The sequence below is a fragment of the Emydura macquarii genome, unplaced genomic scaffold, assembly GCF_026122565.2.
Source record: "Emydura macquarii macquarii isolate MOO-44397 ecotype Brisbane River unplaced genomic scaffold, CSIRO-AGI_Emac_v2 contig_2768, whole genome shotgun sequence".
NCBI lineage: Eukaryota > Metazoa > Chordata > Testudines > Chelidae > Emydura > Emydura macquarii.
Window position 1 is genome coordinate 20,248,971 of NW_027132905.1, and position 13,718 is coordinate 20,262,688.

Below are 13,718 nucleotides of genomic sequence, written 5' to 3' on the forward strand. Positions count from 1 at the left end.
TCAGACTTCTCAACCAGTCACAAACAATGCTTCTGGTTATAACATTGGTTATCAAGAAGCCAAAACAAAAATATACACAGGCCCCGTTACTGCATTCCAGTCTCTGGCTCCCAATTGGCCACGAGGTCCAATAAAGAGACCAGTTATTTAAAACTCTATGCTCTTTACCAAAAAGGTTTCTCCTGACCCCAAAGGGTAAACCACAGAACCAGATCAATGTAAGTTTGGATCTTACACAAAGTACCACGCTGCCAGCCAATCCTTTAGTAACTAAAACTAAAGGTTTATTATAAAAGGAAAGAAACAAACTATAAAGAGAAGTGTTAAATGATTAAAGCAATCAGACACATACAATTAATTTGAAAGTCCACATATATCAGGTTTCTAATAGAATTGTGGAGTTTGCAGGCCTGTACAGTCCCTCTGGTATACATCCAGTACCTGGATGGGTCTCAGTTCTTTGTTTCACAGCTTCAGTTCAGTTGTAGATGAGTTGATCCAGAAGTAGGCTTAAGACTGAAAACCGAAGACAAAATGGATGTTGTGCAGCTGCTTTTTATGTCCTTTGGCCTTTGCCATGCTGCTTGTGGAAATTTACAGGAATAAAATGAAGTCCAGAGTCACCTGAGTAAGTCCTGGTGTCTCATCAGGTATAGAACTGGCTTCTCCCCCAGCCCATTGTACCTGTGAGTTTCCTTATTGGGCCATTAAGCAGGCGCTTGTTCTGCAGCCATCCTGTCTGGGGTGTCGCCCAGACAGAGCACAATTTGAAATACAGATATATCAACCATATCCATAACTTCCATTACACATATAACACATGAATATAAACATTATCATCTTATTTAGCACATTATAGCCTTTCTAACAGTACCTGACATGGCATATCTCAGATGCATTATTATGATTCTGATGTATTGATGTTAAACAACATAATAAATAACCCCACCAATCCAGCCAGTGTGACAGATGCTTTTTTGAAAAATAAGATGAGGGCAAGGAAAAAGACTAAAACTGTTTGTGGTATCTAAAAACGGAGATCTTAGAGACAGTCTTGCATCTTTCATTTTCCTGATTATTTTGTCAGTCATAAGCTTGAACAACTTGTTGCCTTCAAAGGGTAGGTCTTCTACTTTCAGTTTAGATTCAGGTGGAAGAGCAGATGATTAAAGCCAGACATGTCTGCATAACATGATTGCTGACATGATAACTCTTGCCACTGAGTTGGAAGACTCTAAAGATGCTCTTAGAGAATACTTAGTCACTATTTGATCTCCTGTAATCAAGGCATTGGCCAGCTTTCTTTGCTCATTGGAAAGCACTTTGGCAAAGATGGCCATTTTATCCCATAAACGGAATTGATAATGTGACTTCACCACTTGGTAATTTGCTGCATTGATACCAACTAATGCAGATGATAAAATGTTCCTCATTATTCCACCCATCTTTTTTCCCTTCCAATCAGAAGACACAGAATGTACTTGCCTTCTCTGCAGCCAACCATAAAGGATATATAATCTCTTAACAGACATTATCTAGATAAATTAGACTGTGCATAGAAAAAAAGTATAAATTAGCAACTATGCAACCCCTGTAAGGGTTAGATCACACTTCACTAGAGGGATGGCTGTCTACACAGCATGTTTTAGACACATTTTAGATGCAGATATCTGAAGAGATGAAACTTAGGGTTCCATACATACATTTACATTCGCTGGACCTAGCATTGAGATGGGATGTTCATCTTGGTAAAGCAGTTCTTCAATTCCTATTCAATTAGGACTCTATGTCCCATCTTCTTTACATGAGGTTTCACTATCCCATGAGTGGGGATATGCACAAGATACTCAAAGAAGAAATGAAAGTTACATATCTGTAACTAGTGTTCTGTGAGATGGACTCTGAATATTCCCACTCCCTTTCCACCTTCCTCTCTTCCTCAGAGTTCTAATGAAATCTCAGACCTGAGCAGACAGTGGAGGAACGGAGGCAGCCAGGGCACCACATTCACTGTGATAGCCTCACTCTCAGATCATTCTAGAACAAAGAAGGGAGAGATAGCAGGGATGTGTGAGCGTTCCAACAGGTACTGCTATGAGAAGGTTCCATGGTCAGAGCTGTACCTGTCAGCACATACCATGAGTGTGAATAGATAGTCCATCTAAAAAAACTCTGGTTACAGCTAATTCATCTTCATTTGTTAGTGAAGTGATCTGAAAATGTAAGAGCCATCTCCTCAGCTGGTTTAAAGGGGCATAGGTCTACTGAGTTCAAAGGAACTGCATTGATTTGCCCCAGTTAAAGATCTAGCCCTAAAATGTAAAAGTCAACCTTTGACTTCAGTGAAAAGATAGTGAGTCCAACATTGAAAACTTTTGAAAATCGCACTTTAAATGTCCAGTTCAGATAAATTGGCTTAAATTTCTATATTTATCTGAAGCTAATGCAAACTACTAGGTTTGAAATAAGACTGGAAATCTCACAAGATCAACCTTACCTGTACTTCCTGGATGAGAGGAACCAAGTCGACCACAAGAATAGTAGTTTAAATTGTATTTCTTTACTTCCTCTTCTGTTTCCTGCCCAGCCCATGAAATATATTATGCAAATAAAAATTATGTATTATTTTTATGAAGTGTTCAGTGTGCATTATACTGCAAAACAGCTAATATATGCTGAACAATTGTTTGTGCCTTACAAAGGCTACCGTCTAATGTAATGAACTGGTATAATGCAGTAAAACACACTATGGAACAAAGAATGTGGAGCAGGGGCTTTATATCTGGGGTGCTTCATGGGACAGTATACGAAGGTCCTCAAACATTGTTTAAAGAGGGAGAACAGACAGAGGTGTAGTCACAATGAGAGTTCTGAATGAAAGTTTCCATCAGTTTTTAAGTTATCTAAACCTGTACATCCATCATTTGTCACAACACTACCATTTGCAAGTTTCTAAAAATCCTGCTGCATTGTCTTCTTATCTTACAAACTTTCAGACTCCTTGGATGAAAAAAAAAAAGTCCAGTTTTCTTTAAGGCCTTTAATAAAATATTCCATTTATAGGAGATGTAAATCAAGTGCTTCCATGTTTGGCAGAGTGAACAGTAAAGTAAACATTCTTCAGTGCAGCAATTACCACTGCTTCAATTTTCCTGACAGTATTAAGCTGAACTCACTGCAGTGATTTAACCAATGACAAGTGCTTTTTTTCCAACTAGTTGACCTTTGGAAGTCTCATGATCTGAAATGGTGATTCTTTTGGCATTCTTGAGTGAAGAGTGAATGAACTGGTTATTTTTATGCCATAACATAATTGACAATAAGTCACTCACACAGTTGCTATAGACTGTCACATATTCCATGCTTTGAAATATGATGACCTTCTATATTCAGTAGCTATTTGAGAAGAAGATTTTTAAAGTAATCTACTTGGGTCTGTGGCAATGAGTAGGGATGGACACAGCACTTTCTGTAATGTGACAAAAACTATGCTAGCTGAATCTGTAATGTCCTTTCCATTTAATTCCTGGCCATTTTTTGGCTTGCTAAAAACCATCCTATTCTGAGGCAGCAGACTTAAATGATTTGATTCTGCTGCTCCCATTGGACTTCTAGGATACAGGATACTGCCATGCCTCTCAAGTGTCCCAAACTTACTTGTTCTACAAATGTGGAGTCCACTGACTTTTACTGTTAACGTTATTTACAACAGAAATAAAGAATCATAGACTCATGGACTCTAAGGTCAGAAGGGACCAATATGACCATCTAGTCTGATCTCCTGCACAACCAAGCCACGGAATCTCACCATCCAATCCTATAATAGACCCCTGACCTATGACTGAGTTATTAAAGTCCTCAAATCATGGTTTAAAGACTTTAAGGTACTGCAAGTGAGCCGTGCTCCATGCTACAGAGGAAGGCGAGGCTTTAGAAAGTTATTTACACTAGCTGAAGGAATTCCAGTGTTTATGTTTCTTGCATTACCTATTTTCTTGTGCAACATAACTTGGGTTTTGGCAGATTGGAAAATGAGTCGGGCCCCTAAAGATGACCTCAAAAACTAACATGAAAATGTATGTATTGAACATCCCCATTATCTACAGTGCATATTTTTCCTCTGCAGGAAATTTATCGGTACTTCCTGATTTACTAAAGATGTCCCATAACGCATCATTCTACAATGTAACAGATACCAGAAGTCTCATGTAAAACAACAGTCTAGGGCTACAAATGAAAAAAAAAAAAAAAAAAAAGAAATTGTAGCAAATTAAATCTGATGGGTTGGGAAGAAAGCAAAACACAGCTGGATTTTTAAGTCATGTTACTTGGGCAACTGCTCATATCATGTACAGTAACTTTCACAGTCGTATGTGAGAGTCGTATGTACACAAAACTTTAAACACAGTACTCATTTAAGATGTGATACTTTTGTTTACAATTTTATTCATTGGCTATAAAGAAGTGCAATCTGGATCCTATTTTTAAACTATCTTTTAAAAAGAAATAATTTCTGTATTTCATAACTATCTCTTCTTTCTGGTAACAAGCAGATGATTCCCTTTGAACTTATATGGTGCCTAACATCTGAGAATCCTAACGCAATTTACAAAGAATGGTAATGGAGAAGTAGTATTAATATCTCAAATCTACAAATGGAACAACAGAAGGACATAGATATTGGGCCTATTTCTCCTCTTATTCACATTTGTTTTAAATTAGTGTTGCACCTCATTCACACTAGTGTAAGTCAAGTGTTTTATCCAAACTTACCCAACAAGTCAGTGTCAGAGTCGAGATGATGATCCATTATTTCTCATTCCCAGTTCCATATTCCAACAGCTAAACTACACTAAGCTTTCATAGTCTTGCAAGACTGGGGCTGAAGTGAATGTAATCATTTTAAAGTAAATCTGCTAGCAAGCTGCACTCTTGCAAATCAACCCCATTCCAGGATTACTGAGTAACAGTGCCATACACTAGACTGTCGATGACATTTCCCAGCAGCAATATCAAAGAGCATCCAGTTTCCATGATTCCCCATAGCTGTCAGGATGTCATCTATTTCAAGTGACATTCCCTACAAACTTGATATAAAAAAAGGAAAAAAAAGCGTGTCTCTGTTTTTGTCTTGAGACTCTTCTGTGATAGAAAAATAATGTGACTTCCATACAAATGTGATGTACTCAGGAGAGCTCCAGATGGCTTATACTCCTAAACCATGGTTGTTTAAGGTGCAGCGCAATAATGATAACATAAATTTTAAACGATTTTGAGGTCTATTCTGTTCAACAACATTGTTTTACATCAAGTGTCTGTTTGAATAAGGACCCAGCAAGTGGCTCAAATAAATTAAAATTCTGTAGTTACTGAGACTATATAGAGTCATATATCTTCAAAGAGCATCCATATTTCCTTGGGCCATTTAGAAAAATGAATTCTTTTATAAGTGTGCTTATTTGTGACGCTTCTTTCTCTACTTAAGACTTTACACAACAGACGAGAAAGTGCTTGTAGTTAAACCTAGTTAGTCCTTTCTTCAACTAACAGGTGTCTGAAAAAAGCTCTCTTTTTGGGGGGGGATGGGGGGAAGAGGGCTGTTATTTATTTTAGAGAGGCAGTGTAAATAAAGTCTCTCCCTAACAGCCCTTAATTCTTTAGGTTGTTCGTTCTAGCAAGATTCACAATGTAAAATAAGCAAAACAAAAACCACACACTTTACATATAAATTCCTCAAATAGAGAGGTCTCTTCCTAACAGGATTAGCCTTCTTAAGAGACTGCCCTCTTTATATATGTATTTTTTTTGTTTTTTTGTTTTTGTTTTTAAATTGTATAGAGCTGTTCTGTCTTATCAATGTCTTATCTTCCCTCACTGCAGGCAGACGTTGCTTTTCTTCATTAGACAACTTGAGACAGAGGAGTGCCATGGGTCCTAAAGTGTTTGTGCCACTTATTAGAGTGCTCATGGGAACTGCAAGGGGATGTTGTCTATATTAGCTGAAAATATTCTGATTTGATTTAGTTTGGATGGAATCCAGCTTCATGCCAAATCTAAGTAGTTCCAGAGGGCTCACCAGACCATAAAGGGCCTCACCATGCAAAGTGCTGGTGCCTCCCATTAGGAGCTACACACTCTCAAATCCCTTTTGACAAGTGTGACCCAGAAGGCATTCTGCAGTTTGCAGGATAAGGTCCATAACGCAGACCAAGTATCAGAATATGGGTTTATGTATGCAGGATTACTTTTGCTAGGATATAAGAATATAATTAATGTAAGTTCATATAAGTATTTAGGCCTGTGTACTTGCCTGAGTTGGGATTCTGGGCCTCTGGGCCTGCCTGAAAGTCAAGGTCTCTGAGCTACACATGTTAGCAAAGAACAAAGACATAGTGTGTTCCTTTTGCCTGGTTGCATTTAGATGGGTTTTTCTTTATTACTGTAAAAAGATAAGGGATGTAGTTAAAATGTTTCAAGGCATAATGAAGGTATGATATATGAATGCGCAAGTGAGGGAAAGCTTTGATGCCTCTTCAAGACAGATGCCAGAGCAAGACCAAGTAAGCAGCTGGGAAAGCGAGGGAGGTGAAGAAAGATGTTAAAGAGAAACAAACACAGGGCCATAAACTGAGCATGGACAAGATGTGACACTGCTCCCTGCCCCTCCCCTGGAGTACAAAAGGGGTTGTACCAAAGCCCCCAGACTCCACAAAACAGGATATGACCATATATTGAAAGGGGTGGTATGCGGAAAGTGGCCTACAGGTATAATTAAGGCAATCAAGCAGAAGGAGGGGGAGAAGGGGTTTTGTTGGTATATGGAACCATGGTCAGGGAAAGAGGAAGTTCTATGGGCGTGTAGAACTAGGACTCGGGGAGGGGAAGAAAACTCTATTGGTGTATCGAGAAATAAGCCCGACTAGTGTGAAGGGCTTGGATATGGTTATGGTTTTAAGCTTCTCAGTGCAACCCTCAATAAACTCTTCACGGAGTGCCTGCGAATTGGACTCTGGACTGTTGGTTTCCAGTGAACTGTGTCTGGGAACTGAGAAGGGAAAGGGCAAGGGAGCCCTAACATCTTTGTTTAGGCCACTTTTGTATATTTATCTTCAGAGAATACAGAAGATTGTGGTGGTTTATTTCCTAAATCTACCTTCTTCTAAGATAAAAATTTCCTTAATTTTTTGTGATCACGAAAGTCAGCAATACTACATCATCCCACAACGTGTACTGAAGCAACACAACATAAATTAAAAGTTCAGATTTTTTTCTCTGCCAGCTGACAAATTACTTCTATTGGAGCTGTTGCTAAGGACAGATCATCTGTTCTGAAGCTTCCTAAAAAATGTGTCAAGGGTTTAGAGATGTGAACAATCCATTCCTATCCTAAGTGCAAAGGATGCAAAGTGCAAAGGATCCTAAGTGCAAAGGAACAATCCAGTTGATAATTTTCCCTCTGAGCTGCAATTTCTAGAATGTATTATTCCCATTCCTTGATACTTCTAAAAGTTATTTCTCCTGACCCAGCATTTCTAGAACCCATGCCTCTGGTCTGACACTGGGATGAAGTAGTTTCTGGGCAATTTGCATCAGCACTCCAGATACAGTCACTGAAAAACTTGAGGGAAGTTTAGAAGCAAGAAAAATCTACTTTCTTCAAGACAGCTTCCCGCAAAGAGCCTGATTCTGATCTCTCTTACACTAGTGTATATCAATGGTACACTGCCATCCATTAAAAAGTAAACGAGATCAGAATCAGGCTAATGACCTTCAAAGCTCCAACCCTATCCCTAATACACATTGCAGCTGGAGTTGTGAGTGTGATATGATATCACTAGATTCAGTATAGGAATTGTGTCCATGTAAGATATTAAATGGGAGATGTCTGAGTTTGAAATCAAACTGTTAAGAGTTAGAATTCTCTCACCCAACATTTCATCTGTTTTTTAATCATGTCACACTTTATTCCAGGACTCATTTTAAAGTCAATATTACACTCCCTACATTTACAATGGCATGATCTAAATAATCATGCTCACAATTTTCCACTGAGTTATGAGAATGTATGAGACTCCAAAATCATTCATGTCTTTTCTGATAGCATAAGAAAGATTTTCATATAGCAGTTCCACAGTACACCTATTGATAGTTTGCATACCAATTAAATAAAGTGAACACCCATAAAAACTGCTAGAAATGTCTCCTACCTTTAGGTGCTAAAATAAACAAATATTTCATAACAGGATCAACATGTGCCTCCTCTTCAAAAAAGGTAATTTAAAGTACTTTTTTTTTTTGCTTTTCCCTGGAATAATTTATTTTAATAATTTCCACTTACAAACTACTGGTCTAGTTTTGTTTGTAGAATTTAAATTACTTACTTCACTCTTCTTGTTTATTTTGACATAATAAAATACAAGGGAAAATGTGTTATCTGAATGTTAAATTATATCATTCATAAAATATAATATACTAATCTGAATATTCTTAATGTTAGATCATTGGTAACAGTGACATCAACTCCTGTGTAGTGTGTTTATCTTTAAAATCTTCTGTTACTGCTGTATTGGAATTTAAGGGATGCAAATAAAATATTAATAGAAGAATCCTTTCATAGTAAAGTAATTTTTCCCCACAGAAAAACTTAACTGGCTGCAGAGATTCTGTATAACCACATTATTAATCGATTCAACACATTGCAGCAATGTCTTTCATTTTACTTTGCAAAGTACAGTTTCACTGTATTTGAAATCAGTACAGCAAATTCCACAGTATGTATATATATCAGAGGGGCAATTTGTGCAATAAGGAAAAATCCATGCTGTTCAGTTTTTTTGCCTCCCCTTACCTTCAATGTTAAGCTTTCTTGTTTCTTCTATATGTTTCAACTTCTCTCAGACTTTTTCATCTTGTTTACTGAATTTTAAGTTCTTAAAACAAATCAAATATTTGAAAGAAGGATTCAAAATATCCAGAAAATATATTAACAAAACCCCTCAATAATGAATATATGGTATCCTATAGTATATAAGAAATGTTTGTGATTGGTTAATTTTATCATATTTTAAAATTTGTAATTATTGATCAATGTCCAAAATTAATTTAAATAATTTTCTCAAATATTTCAGATGATTGTATTCTCAGCGTTAGACTTGCTGAACAATTGCCTAACTCTTTTGGTTTTAAACCAAACTAGAGAAGTCTGAGGTTTTTAAATATTCCTCTTTGGAAGATGATTTGGGTCCCAAACAATCAACAATAAAAATGATTAATATTTTGTTTACTTAAAACTTATTTTCTTAAATGCAACTGGTACCAACACTAAAATGCCTTAATTATAATCATGACTATTGGATTAATTGAGTGCTCTAACTATGCATTGCCATACTTAAACATGTTTGTATTTCTTTTAAATTTAACTTTAACTCTGAATTTCCTGGGATTATGCTGCTTGGGTTTGAGGTAATTACAACATCCTTGTAATATATTTTACCTTAAATTGCTGATAGATACTCTTAATCTTAATTCTGTCTTAATTTACTTTGTTTGAGAGTATATATTTGATAAGCAAGACCAGATCTTCTAAGCAACTCCAGTAATACACACTTTCCAAATGTGTATGACTGGATATGGAAAACTATACACATGGACAAATGATTGCATATGCAATTACCTTTGTCATCTGCAGCTAAATATTTCACCACTTTATGCCTACTCATGCATATTTTGTGAGTGCAATTTAAGTATCTATTTGTGAACATTTGTTCCAAAAAATTAGGAAAATATTTTATATAGTCATCACCAAATTTTCATTATATAAAATACACTTTGACAAATGTGCTATATTTAAAATGTTTCAATAAATTATTTCTAATCTATTAATAATTTAATGGTTCATAAGTGTCTGGTGGTTTAGGTAACATATTCTGTATGGGTAATACATTTCATTAAATGAATAAGGCCAAAGCCTCAACTGGTATATATTGGCATAGCTCTATTATAACTTCAATGAAGCCATGCTGATTTACACCAGTGAAAAGAACAAATATTTAGAAAATATATATTCTCACCTTTATCAGGGCATCTATTCACTTATCTACACGATCAATTTTTAAAAACTTTCCACTTCTCTTTTTCAATATGTTAGCACTCAAAGTTAAGAGAACCGACCAAATTTACTCAATTTATAAGAGCATGTTCATTTTGCCAAGTTTTTAATGGGTAAGATGAAGTGAGTTGTTTGGTTAAGAAGGTTAGCTGAACGTAGCTTTATGTTTTTATTGCTGATTTGGCCATGAAAATTTACGCCTATAAGCATCCAAGTCCTTCTTTACCAAACTATCATTGACCTGTTCCTTTAATCTTTAAGATTGATATGGTACAAATTATTTTAGTACAAATATTTAGAAATACTCAAATCATGAACCTGAGAGGCCTCCAGTTTTATTTTACAAACCTAACTAGGATCTGAACATGCCCTTTGATGGCCAAGCCCACCTGAGGAGAGGAGAGGAATTTATGTGGAAAAATCAGTGATCTGAAATTTTGAGCAGCCAGAAGAGGTCTCACCTCTGAAGAGATCAAGGTGCATGACAGCCTTCCCTCCCCACAACTCCTATAGACTCTAAGGTCAGAAGGGACCAATATGACCATCTAGTCTGATCTCCTGCACAACCAAGCCACGGAATCTCACCATCCACTCCTATAATAGACCCCTGACCTATGACTGAGTTATTAAAGTCCTCAGATCATGGTTTAAAGACTTTAAGGTACAGAGAATCCACCAGCAAGTGAGCAGTGACCCATGCTACAGAACATTCAGATGTCCCAAGCTCTGTGGGGAAATCCCACATATATTGAAGCATCTGCAGAGGATCAGAATTTCAAATCCAAATACAACATAACAGACAACATATGGTTGGAAGAAGAATATTCTTGTGGCTAAGGCACTAGAACATAGGAAATCTAGTTTCAAGTCCCAGCTGTGCCATAGACTTTCTATATTATCTTGGGCAAGGAATTTAAAGTATGTCTATACTGCAGTTGGGAGAGAGCTTCCCAAGACCAGGCAGACAGATTTGAGCTGGCACAATAAAAATAGCAATGTGGATGTTGTAGCTCAGGCCTAAATTTGGGCTCTCAAGCCCAGGGGGTTTGGTGAGCTTGAGTGTCTGAGCTCCAGCCTAAGCCACAATGTCCACATCACTATTTTTAGCATGCTAGCTTGAACCCCACTATCACAAGTCTGTCTAACAGAAGCAGCAATGAAGGCAAACCCTTAATGTCTGTGCCGCAGGTGCCCACCTGTAAAATGGGAATATATATTTCACAGGAATGTTGTGAAGACAAACTGATAAATGATTCTGAGGCATTCAGATACTACATTAGAAAGTCCATGTCGATTCAGATGCTGTTCATAGAGCAGTTTCTGTGACATGAGAGAAAGGATACGATTAGGCTATTTTAGGTGACCAAACTGCACCTCTGTTTGCTTTTAAGCGTTCTCAAATAGGTAACGTGCTATCACTGGTACGTGTAAAGTTTATGCTAGAATTGGAGAGAAATAATTTTAGGTGTATAGATGGATAAATGCAGTTTGTCTACCCACAATCATTCATCTTTATGTTCATGTGCCAATGTTGTTCTCAAGCCAGAATTTGGTCCTTCATGTTGAGACTCAGAACAGTGAGCACTTCAGCTATTCAGTTACTGTGGAACCTTGCAGTAAGTTTAAGTTACAGTGTTATACTTATAAAATAAATGGCAGGATCTTATTCAGGGGGACAAGGCAATACGCCATGTTTATTCTGAATACAAAGATTTCAGAAAATAATTGCCTGCACACTTCCTCACACACACACACACACACACACACGGTTCTACAAAGATGAAGTGTAATTACCAGCCTCTGTTGCTTGTGTTAGTCCATTGGCCAGGTGGCTAAGACACGAGGGAGGGAGCAGGGGTCTGCTGGTGCACACCCATGCTCCTGAAGGTTGGTTGTAGAACCAAACTCCAAATGCAAACGTAGAGCATTACATTCATATTTTACATGGTAACAGTCATGAAGTGGTTGAAAAATATTACAATATATTTTCCATTAAAACATTTCTTTTAGAACACTTGAATGTGACATTTTTGAAAAGACAGAAAAAAGATTTTGTACTGATCAAAATAAACAATAAAATCCACTTCTGTATATTAAATACAGTGCATTAAAGGATCCATTATTCTTGTAAAGTTGTTTTATTGCTAGGTACTGATACATCATTATTTTCCCTAACAAACCAAAGGGTATTTTATTACTACCAGAGCTTTAGAGATTTTTACACTAACATAACTCAAGGAGCTGAGGTGGTTTAACAGACAAATGCCAGCAAACTGTAAGATCACACTGTTTAAACTAGCAGTTATAGCTTTAACAGTTTCCTCATTTTTTCCAGAGCATAGATCTGTACTTTGCAATTTTGATGATTAATGAGAAAATCTCAATATTCTTTCTATCAGAGGCCATGACACTAGAACAACTCTGTACCCTAGTTAGTTTAAATATCATTTTTGCAAGGATTATATAAACTTAAAAAAACAATATTATAGATGAAGCTTAACAACATATGGTACTTATTTAATCAGAATCTATATTAAGAATCCATGTGCTTTCATCCAAGATGATAGAAAGACCATATGGACTTTTCTTTCTCTCTTTTGGTAAATTACCTATAATCTTAGCAGGTAGAATGTCATTTGAAAGGAAAATTACAGTTTAAGGAATACAGAGCATCGTTAAAAAAAGTATTGAAAGTGAAGAAGACATAAAAGTAGGTGAATCTTCCCACAGCAGAAAACAACTTAGAGAAAACTATATTATACTATCAATGAAACGCTGTAGTTGCCTTAGTCATGGTTCCATAGATGCTGCCATGGATCAGATCTATCCATCACATGTTTTTGTCCTCACACTAAGCTGTCTTTTCATACCTCTTCTTTCTATGTCATATTATTTAGATGTACTAACACACAGGCCCTAATCCTACATCTGGATCCACTATTGCAGACCTCTTTATGCCCATGTGGAGCCTCCATTGATTTCACTGGAATTGTGACTGCTCCCAGCAGAGTTGGACATGTTCACTGCAGGTCTGAATGTTTATGGACGTACTAGTGAATATTGATTCTGTTAGTCTGCCTAGTGAGCTGTTAATAAAGACATAGAAATAAAACTTAGGTTAAAAATAAACCAATCTAGAAAAAAATGTCAAACCCAGTATTCAAATCTGCAAGATTATCTGTTTTGGTTCAAATATTGATGAAAAATACAATGTATGATTTCATGTAACCTCAGACATTTGGGGGATGAAATATAAGAAACTAGCTGGCTAGCTACTTTCAGACAAACGAGCTGCCAAGCATGTATGTGTACCACCGTACAGACATCCTTTCATTAAGATGCTGAATTTGGACTGAGACTGGAGATCCAATTCTAATAGGATCCTCTGTATTCTATCTTTTTCATTCTGGGACACCGTATTGTAGATACTTCTAAGAACAGTAATTTTCCATGATATTTGGCAGTAGTATAAAATGTTGACTGTCTGAAGAATAATCACACCTGAGAATTTCTTTTTTTTTTTTTTATTTTTTGTTTTGCAGTGAACTTGGCTCTTCACCCTCTCAACAGTAGCTGTGCTGTACATGAAACCAGGTGTTGCACTCCATTA